Raw genomic sequence first — 9,959 nt, 5'->3', positions numbered from 1 at the left:
GAATAAACTGTTAGGAGCTCACAGTGCGGTTAAGAAGGCGCCCTTAATACGTGCTCTTTTGCCCTCTCAGTTTTGAACCAGGTAACCCGAGATAAATTGAGTGAATGTGGTAGTTAGAAGGAAAACCTTGGATATAATCGAGTTGATGTATACCTTGAGACCCTTATATTCTAACCATGCTGCATGACAACGTTACGGTAAGTATTTTGTATGAATGATGGCGTGATCATGTGATGTTGTGGAGATGAGAATTAAAATTTTCGTGTTCAGGTTGATAATTGTTGGATTGTGGTAATCGTGAGCGTGAAAATAATTGCGAATGGATGATATTTATCTGGATGGATGTCGAATGACGTGTTGATAGTGCTATTATGTCTCGTGATATGCGGTTATGTGATCCCGAAGCCATGCTAGTATAGTATTGTGATAGTAATGAGAAACACTATTGAATTGCATGTTTCTAGTCATAGCAATCGTGATTTAGATGTAAGGAGTAGATCGAGATGCTTAGGGATGCTATGGGATAGATGTTTACGTAAGTACAAAGTGTGAGATTTAAGTTAGGATGGGTTAGTATCGATAGTGTGGTTGTAAGAGCTTGGAACATAGTAAATGAATGACCTAGTGCTGAAACACGTTTTGTTTGATTTTACTCTCTAATTGATCTTACTGCCATTCGTTTTCTGTTTGTCGCCTATGGATGAAACTTTTCTGAGAGATAGCCTCGTGAGTTAGTGTTCATTTGGCGTTGGTTTCATGCTTATAGGATATACGGATTAGGAGTAATAAATATTTTAGTGGGCTGTGGTCAGGAAGTTCCTGTGCAGTGATGTTTTGACCAACGATTTTGTAAAAATCCTCATTTAAATTGTATTAATAATTTTTGCATAATTCCAACTCCATCGATCAGAAGATTCGCATATGTTTTAAAATTGATAAGCCACGAAAATTCTTGATGTCTCTATCTTAAATGGTAAGTTTTGCAAACTGGCCCAAGTTTCGGACCAATTGCTGTCACATACTTGTTTGGACCAACTGAGTTGTAAAATTCTTTAAAAATGGAATTCTTGTGCTTTAGACCTAATTATTTTTCCCCCTGTTTTTTTAACTCTCCGTATTTTATAAAAGTAATATGAATCAAGTTTTAATCGAACGGTTATTTGTTCGTGGTCTTTGGAAGTTACAACGTGAATCATGACTTGTAAAATGTGCGTTCTATGTTGAGTTTTCATACAATTGTTTGGTTATTTCATGAGCCTTATTAATGTGACCATATAATGTTTTTATATGACGATAGTAGCACGCATGATCGGTAGTTATGTATCTTAACAAGTGACCAAAATTAAAGCTTAGTTGATAACATTGTTGGCATGATGGTATGAGTGAAATTGAATAGCTTAATTTGATCCGTAACCAAGGGTGAAATGTTTATTACGAGTCCGGTTGTTTGCATATTTTATATATGTTTGGCATGTTGTAATATCTCTGGTGTTCATCATATTTGTATAGTGGTCGGATATATATATATATATATATATATATATATATATATATATATATATATATATATAAATATAAAGCTATATAGTCATATCTTGGTAAAGTTGGTGGCGTTAAATGTTAACTTGATTGTTCTAATATACTCGCACGAATATTTATAATAATTATGTTTAAATGTTTACACATGGATGGTAGTAACGAGTATGTCTAAATGTTCACACATGTAGTATGCCATCTGAGTTCTAATGTCTTTAATGTGAGTTTGTGTGCCCATAGTTATATTTAATACCTTCATCGCATTAAATTATTTCAGTTGAATCTAAACTTATGATATGATAATAAAATAGTGTTGTTGTTCCTTATTGGATATGTTCATAGTTGTATTATCGTAAAATGCTAAAGTGATTCTTGCAATTGTATGGGCGTGATATAAAGGAAACTGTTGGATGTAGCACGACATTTGACATATCTATATTCTCGAGTCGTTGCTATCAATTATATTCTAATGAAGATTGTTTATGATAACTATGCTGGCAATTATAATGGGATAACCCTTTGATGATTCATATGATATGCGTTGGTTTAAATGATAGCCGTTATAGTTACATTCAACTGAGTCTACGAGTTGCCTAATTATTCAAATCGTGCAAATCGGAGAAGTTGTTCAAGTTGCTAATCTTTTATCATAGATAAGGTTCTACAAAGTATATGATGGCAAATGTGTATGTTTAAGCTATTTATGCGATATCTTTTGTTTTGCTGAAAAGGAGTTATACTAAGTTGCTGGACACAACTGAACGATATGGTTGCTAAAATGTTAAACACATGGGTGATATGGAAGTAATGTAGTGTTGTCATGGATCATATGTTGTAACTTTTATTGGGAAATATGTTTCCAGAATTTATATCATACAAACTGACTAACTCGTGTTGCATGCCTGATGAGTCAAATGGTTTTAATTATGTGTTACGTTTTCTATGGTTTCAAAGTGTTTAAGTAGTGCATATGCACCGCATGTTTTAATACTCCAGGTGATTGATTAGTAGTAGGGCGGAATGATTGCGCATATGGTTCAATTGTTCGGAATTAGTAATAGTTTTGACTTGGGAGAGGAATTTGGTGGGGTCAATGTTAGATTGTATGCTGGTATACGTGTATCCTTGTAGTTGACCTTTCTAAGGTTGTTGTTCTCTGGTAGATAATGCGAACTGTGATGATCTTGAGTTGACCAAAACCCTGGTATTACAACAGCTACTCTGAAAACTTGTTATATAACTTTCGCACACTTAAACCTCGTGAATGTATCCTCTATCTTAACACCCTTCTACGGTAGCATCCTTGTGTCTTAATTTCTTTAACTTCCCACTTTATAGGATGAATCCCTACAATGTACACCCGCGAGACTGTTACATGTCACTTGATGCTGACTTCAATGAGCATTGTGAGAAACTTTGTGCTGCCATGGACAAGTATGGCCATAATAGGCACCCTGAGTACTTAACTAATACTCAGTTAAGAGCGTATACCCTTATCGATACTATCCCTGACTCTGGCATACTAAAGAACGGCAAACACTTCTATATGAGAGAGTTGTCCACCCATTGTATGAGGTTATGCCGTGACCCCAATTATCATCGCGGGGGGGCCGATTTACCCGCCCGAGCATACCTTTGACTTTATATCAAAGGGCGACTGAGATACGAATTTTATGCTAATGTACCTGATGCCGAAAGTACGACTGAACCACCCAAACCAGACTTTGGGGAAGAGGTGAACCAGGAAGGGAATGACATAGAAGTCACCAGAATCAGAGTAAGCGCGACCTAAGGACTGTTATGTTAGAACTAGTAACACCATGATCGGTTCGTTATGAAACCGTGTAAACCTTTGGTTCTTTTCTTGTTGTTCTTTTAGTTGATGTTGTGTTTTAAGTTAAGAATGAGCTAAGTAATAAGTGTTCCTTGTTGACAATCAGTTAATTCCATATTAAAACCTTGTTTTCGACTTTAATGTTAATGCGCAGTCTCTTATCATGTGTTCTTTTCTGTTACATGTTATTGACAGTGATTTTGTTGCATACGTATATGAAAGTTGAAAAGAGGTTACGAGGACGTAACCATGTTTTTAGTTGGGTAGGATTGTAAAATCTTAATGTTATGTTGCACTTGTTTATAGATTGTGGTTTTGATCAAGTTGATGTTTCGTTGTGTGGTACCCATGCAAATGAGTTCTCTATGTTGTGTTCTTACTTCTGTTAGTTGGTTGATGTGTAAGAGAAGCGTGTAGTTAAACTACTGGTATGGTGCTCTAATAGGTTGAGGTGAACAACGGTAGTAGGATGATGGAATGATTCGTGGTGATATGTTTGCATGAAGTAAGTTCCGGGACGTAACTTTCTTTTTAGGAGGGTAGAATGTAACATTTTGTTTTATGGGCCTAAGTTCTTGAGTTCTTATACTAGAAAATCTGTTTTTGTACCCACGGTGATGCTTGGAGGTTTGATAGATGAGCGAACTTCGGTTTGATAGATGAGCGAACTTCGGGACGAAGTTCATTTTAAGGGGGGAAGACTGTAATACTCCGTATTTTATATTACTATTTAAGTCGGGTAATTGTTTAGTCGATAATTACGTTAAGTTATTTTACTTGACTCGCGTTGTATCGTAAGTTCGAGTTGTTTCGTAAGTTAATTGAGACGGGTTTACATGGAATTCGAGATGTGAGCTAACCCATTTACCCTCGACCCATTGGAGTTTACCCAATAACATGTTTAACCCAACACCCAACATCATGTTTTAACCTAATTCTTAACCTAATTTTTACCCTAACACTACACAACCCTCATCTCACCCGCCTCCCTCTTTTCGACGCACACCAACACACACACACACGATCCTTTCATTTGATTGAAGATTGCTCATCGATTCCAACCTAATTCGATTCCCTGTTTGTAAGTCGATTTCATTCCATTGTTTATACTGTTTTAAAATCGTCTTTTTCGAAAAGTTTGAAAAGAGAGTCCTGTTTATTTGATGTCTAGTTTATGCATATAAAATCTCATAGTCAAATTCTTTGTGGTTTGTCGTAGGTGATTTATTTATGAACATGTCACTGAAAAGTCCGCGAATCTGATTTGGTTGTGGAAAATGATTTGAAACCTTAATTTTTATGTCGATTCAGTTATGAGGCTTCTTCATACATAATCTCTGTATAGTCTAGATGATAATAGGATTTGGAATTACTGAAAAATAATGTTTTAAACTCGTTTTATGAATCAATACTTTTTATGCGACGGTTTCTGTCAGTTTTTGGAAATCAGTCTGGGAACCCTTGATAAGTATGGAATTCGGGAAAAACACGTTAGATATAATTTGTAGCTAAGACTCATGGGGTTCCAATTCAATTGGCCTTGTATCAATTTGATTTTTCGGGAATTAGTTATGTATTTTATTCCGAGTCTGTCATGTGCTGGAAAATCAGGAAAAATCGTGTTTGTTCTTTAAGTTGATATTCCTATTAAGTTATGATGAGTCTAGGTTATGTGCATGATTATTTGATTGAGTAGGTGGTAATTATATATAATTATGTTATGTAGGTGATGGATATGTGAAGGTTCATAATTGATTGCTTGTGTGAGCTTGGATTGCGAAAGGTAGGGAAATACACTTGACTTATTATCGTTGTTGTCGAGTTGTGTTGACTTGTTGTGTTTCATATGACCTAACTGTGAACGTTGACTTGATTCGTGGTTGTTGATTTATGTTCTAATTCATATACTGGAATGTGATTGACTGAATTGATTGTATTGAGTATGTTATCACAACATTTGGTAACCGGCATGATTTTATGATTGATCAGTTCAACGATATACATATTGTGTTGCATTAATTTCTTTTGAGCATTCATATGCATTGGAGATGGAGGATGTTGTGGCGATGTGGTGTGGTGATGATGATGTTGTGATAAGGCCCAGGCGGGTTCTGCAGGACTTGCCCTGGTGTCCTCAGCTGCGAGCTGGCAGATCGGCTACGGTCGATATATAGTCTACCGGGGATCGGTATGGCTGGGCGTTCCGGGTTATGAAATATGAGTTGAGATGGAGATGAAGGTGACGGAGGAGCATGCATATCATATTTTGTTGTTTCATTGTATTCCCTACTCAACCTCGTGGTTGACCCTGTGTATTCGTGAACACTTGTGATGATCCAAATATTGGGGAGCAGACTTGACAGGTTTATGAGATAGGATGGGAGCTTGATGGGCGTGAGACACTGGATCAGAAGACTTAGTAGCTAGATCGTTATTTAGAAGACTTTCACTTTTATTAGTTCTTTGTAATGTGATGTAAAGGAGGTTTTGTAATAATTAAGTTAAAGTAATTATATAATTTGCCTTGGAGTTCAATTTGTTATTTACTACCTCGGGAAACCGAGATGGTAACAGTCCGGTTTATTAGGGAATGTCTTGCTAAAGGCTCCTTCATAAATCGGGGTGTTACATAACCGAAGTCCGTCTAAAGCTGTCGACAAGACTCCATATGAAATGTGGAGGGGAACGGTCCCTAACTTGTCCTTTATTCGGGTTTGGGGCTGCGAGGCTTATGTCAAGTGGAGACACGAGGATAAGCTCGGCCCGCGATCGGTCAAGACATACTTTATTGGTTATCCATAAGGAATGTTTGGTCATTACTTCTATTCGCCTACCGAACATCGAGATTTTGTTGCGGCTAGTGCAAAGTTCTCAGAGAAATAATTTCTCGAGAACAAGTCAATTAATAGAACCTTCGAGCTGTCGGAGATTCCAGAACCAACAACCGAGGAACAGATGGAGGAAGTTGTTCCTTCAACTGATGATACGGTTAATATTCCTCAGGAACCTAGGAGGTCGGGTAGAATCTCTAATCTTCCAGACAGATACATTGGTATGGTCGAGGAAAATGACGTTTTGCTTCTAGAGAGTAATGAACCCGCTACCTATAAAGGTGCCATGGCCTGTTCCGACTCAAAGCTATGGCTTGAAGTCATGCAATCCGAGATGGTCTCCATGTATGAGAATGACGTATGGGATCTTGTTGATTTACCTAACAAGGTACGACCTCTTCAGTGCAAATGGCTTTACAAAATAAAGCATTCTGTAGAGGGGCAACCAGATACCTATAAGGCACGACTAGTGGCAAAAGGTTTCACTCAAGTGCACGGATTGCATTATGATGAAATTTTTGCACCCGTAGTTATGCTGCGTTCCATTTGGATAATCTTAGCGATTGCCGCTTTTCATGACTATGAAATTTGGCAGATGGATGTGAAAACCGCCTTCTTAAACGGTTATTTGGAGGAAGCGTTGTACATGGTGCAACCCGAAGGTTTCATAGATCCTGAAAATCCTAAGAAAGTGTGCAAGCTTAAGCGTTCCATTTATGGACTTAAGCAAGCTTCTCGGAGTTGGAATCATCGTTTCGACCAGGTGACAAAAGAGTATGGTTTCACTCGATCGGTCGAGGAACCATGTTTATATGTCAAGTCGAGTAGGAGTAAGATTGCTTTCTTGATATTATATGTCGATGACATACTCTTGATTGGGAATGACATTCCTCTCTTATCTTCGGTTAAAGGATGTTTGAAGAACCATTTCCAGATGAAGGATCTGGGTGAGGCACAACGCATATTGGGAATCCGTATCTATAGAGATAGATCACGACGGATGTTATCACTGAGTCAGGAGTCTTACTTAGATAAGATTCTTGAAAGGTTCAGCATGACCAACTCCAAGAAGGGGAACCTTCCAATGACGTATGTGATGCATTTGAGCAAGTCTCAGTCACCCACGACACCTGAAGGGGTTGAATGCATGAGTTGTGTTCCTTATGCATCTGCAATAGGATCAATCATGTATGCCATGATATGCACACGTCCAGACGTGGCATATGCATTGAGTATGACGAGTTGGTACCAAGGCAATCCAGGTGAAACACACTGGACAGCTGCTAAAAACATCCTCAAGTACCTACGGAGGACTAAGGATTGGGTATTGACTTATGGAGGAGATACTAAGCTATGCGCAATCGTTTACGCAGATGCTAGCTTCCAAACAGATCGAGATGATTCGAAATCTCAGTCTGGATTCGTCTTTACTCTTAATGGTGCTGCGATCAGCTAGAAGAGTTCCAAACAGAATGTTGTAGTAGATTCTACTACTGAATCCGAGTACTATGCCGCTTCAGAAGCAGCAAAGGAAGATATATGGATGCGTCAATTCTTACAAGGACTATCCATAGTTCCTAGTTCGAATGACCCGATCACTATCTATTGTGATAATAGAGGTGCCATCTTTCAGGCTAAGGAGCCTAAGTCTAGCAACAAGTCTAGACATGTACATCGGAAGGCTCACCTGATCCGTGATTATGTGGAGCAAGAAGAGATAGTGATTGACAAGATAGCTTCAGATGACAACATCGCGGATCCTCTCACTAAACCATTATCATATGATAAACATGAAGGGAACGTTATTTCCATGGGAATTAAATGTGTTCCTGAGTTGTACTAGTTGATTATGGATTCGATACATTATCTTTTTCATATGCTATTTATAACGTCATCGTTTTATTTCATATTTTATTTTTTCATGTGGTTTATACGACAACATTAAACGACACAAAGTGAACAGAATTACATTATATTTGTTTTGATCCGTAATCGCCTACATGAGCTGATAACTCTGTCTATTATATTGTGCAGTCGATTGATGGTGGGTTCAACGAGCCATAAGTCAAACGGTTGGCTGATCGATAACAGATGCGAGTTATAACGATACCTCGTAGGACAAATTTTTGTGACAACATAATGGAGTCCTAAATGTTTAAAACATTCGGTGCCAGGTCGTGGATTGGACGTCTATTGTGTTCCTAGAGTCGATTCTTTTGACTATCGGCTGTCTCTTGAGATTAAGGCAGTTTTTGGGTGACTTTGGTTTCATTCTCATGGTCGACCGTAACAGGAGGCTAAGCAGATTTTGGAAGTAATATTTACGTATCTCATTGAAATTAATTAAAATGAGATACGGTCTGAGTAATCGAATTGTATCATTACTCAGATGAAATTATTGTTTAAGGAAACAATTAAATTTGAATGAATTATTATACAAATTGTTGTGATTTATAATTGGTAAAATATTTTGGTACAAGTAATTATGAATTACTAAGTCGGTTTTTTTATATGACGTATTTTTAATAATACGTTGATTTTTAATATGTTAAAAATACATTACAACTTTATGTAACATATGACATGTGACATATTGACAATTGACAAAAATAAAATGGATTCCATGTTATCCATATGGACCGAAATATTGGGTGTGATTAACATATTCTTATAATGTTAATTAAAATTAGTGGAAGATCTAATCATTTTTTCTACAACTAGGCATGCATATATAGTGTCTCTTATGGAAGAGCACCAAGCCCATGCATTGGCCTTCCTCCACCCTCCTACCCGGTTTTCCCTAGAAAAGAACAAAGGTTCTTTTGCTTAAAATTGATTATTCACCATATGCATGTGTGTGTGTGTGTGATAATTTTATTCATTCATCTCATCAAAAATATTTTTAGAGAGATAAAAATATTTTCCTTTCTTCCTCTTTCTCCTACCCGGTTTTAGGAGACAAAAACCAAAATTATTTTGGGTCAATTTTTCCTACAAAATTAATATTGTACTAGTATTTATAATATTGATTTTAATTAAGAGTGTGCTTTGGGTATAATTCCTTAGGAGAGATCCTATACTTGGGTCTTTATTCATCCAAATGGAAAGCTCAAGAACAAGAGAGAAGGTGATCTCTCTTGTGCCCTAAAACCGAAAATCCAATGTAAGTATGGATGTTTCTTCCTTATTTTGTTTGTAAGTTTGCATGCATAAGATCATTTGTTAATTTTATGACAAATTAAATTAAAACATATATGAATATGTTAAGTATATAGATCTACTTTTCCTTCAATCGGTATCAAGAGCCATGGTTGTTTGCATGCAAATCGGTTAAAAGTTTTTCCGAGTTATAAAGATTAACATATAAAACTTGTATAATTTGTGTTATTATGATATATCACGAAATTAATTTATGCATGTTAAAATTTCTGGTCCTAAAATTTTTTTAGGATATTTTGGTTAATTTATGGATTTTTATTGTTCATATTATACAATAATGGCATTAAAATATGATTTTATGAGTAAAAATGTCATTTTCGGACTAAAATTAGCTATACTTCGTATTTTCCAGTGCTTTTTGGATATGTTGTCACATATATTATTTTGAGATAACCTGTAAATTTTCATAATTTTTGGACTTCTTATGCTCGAAAAATGGATTTTTTCATTATTAAAATCGGATTTAAGTGAAAAATAGGTTAATATGAGATAAATTTCGAATCTGGTCATAGAAATTTAGTATGTTGTCACATGCAATT

Source organism: Silene latifolia, chromosome 9 (genome assembly GCF_048544455.1).
Source record: "Silene latifolia isolate original U9 population chromosome 9, ASM4854445v1, whole genome shotgun sequence".
NCBI classification, from domain to species: Eukaryota; Viridiplantae; Streptophyta; class Magnoliopsida; order Caryophyllales; family Caryophyllaceae; genus Silene; species Silene latifolia.
This window is presented reverse-complemented; position numbering follows the sequence as displayed.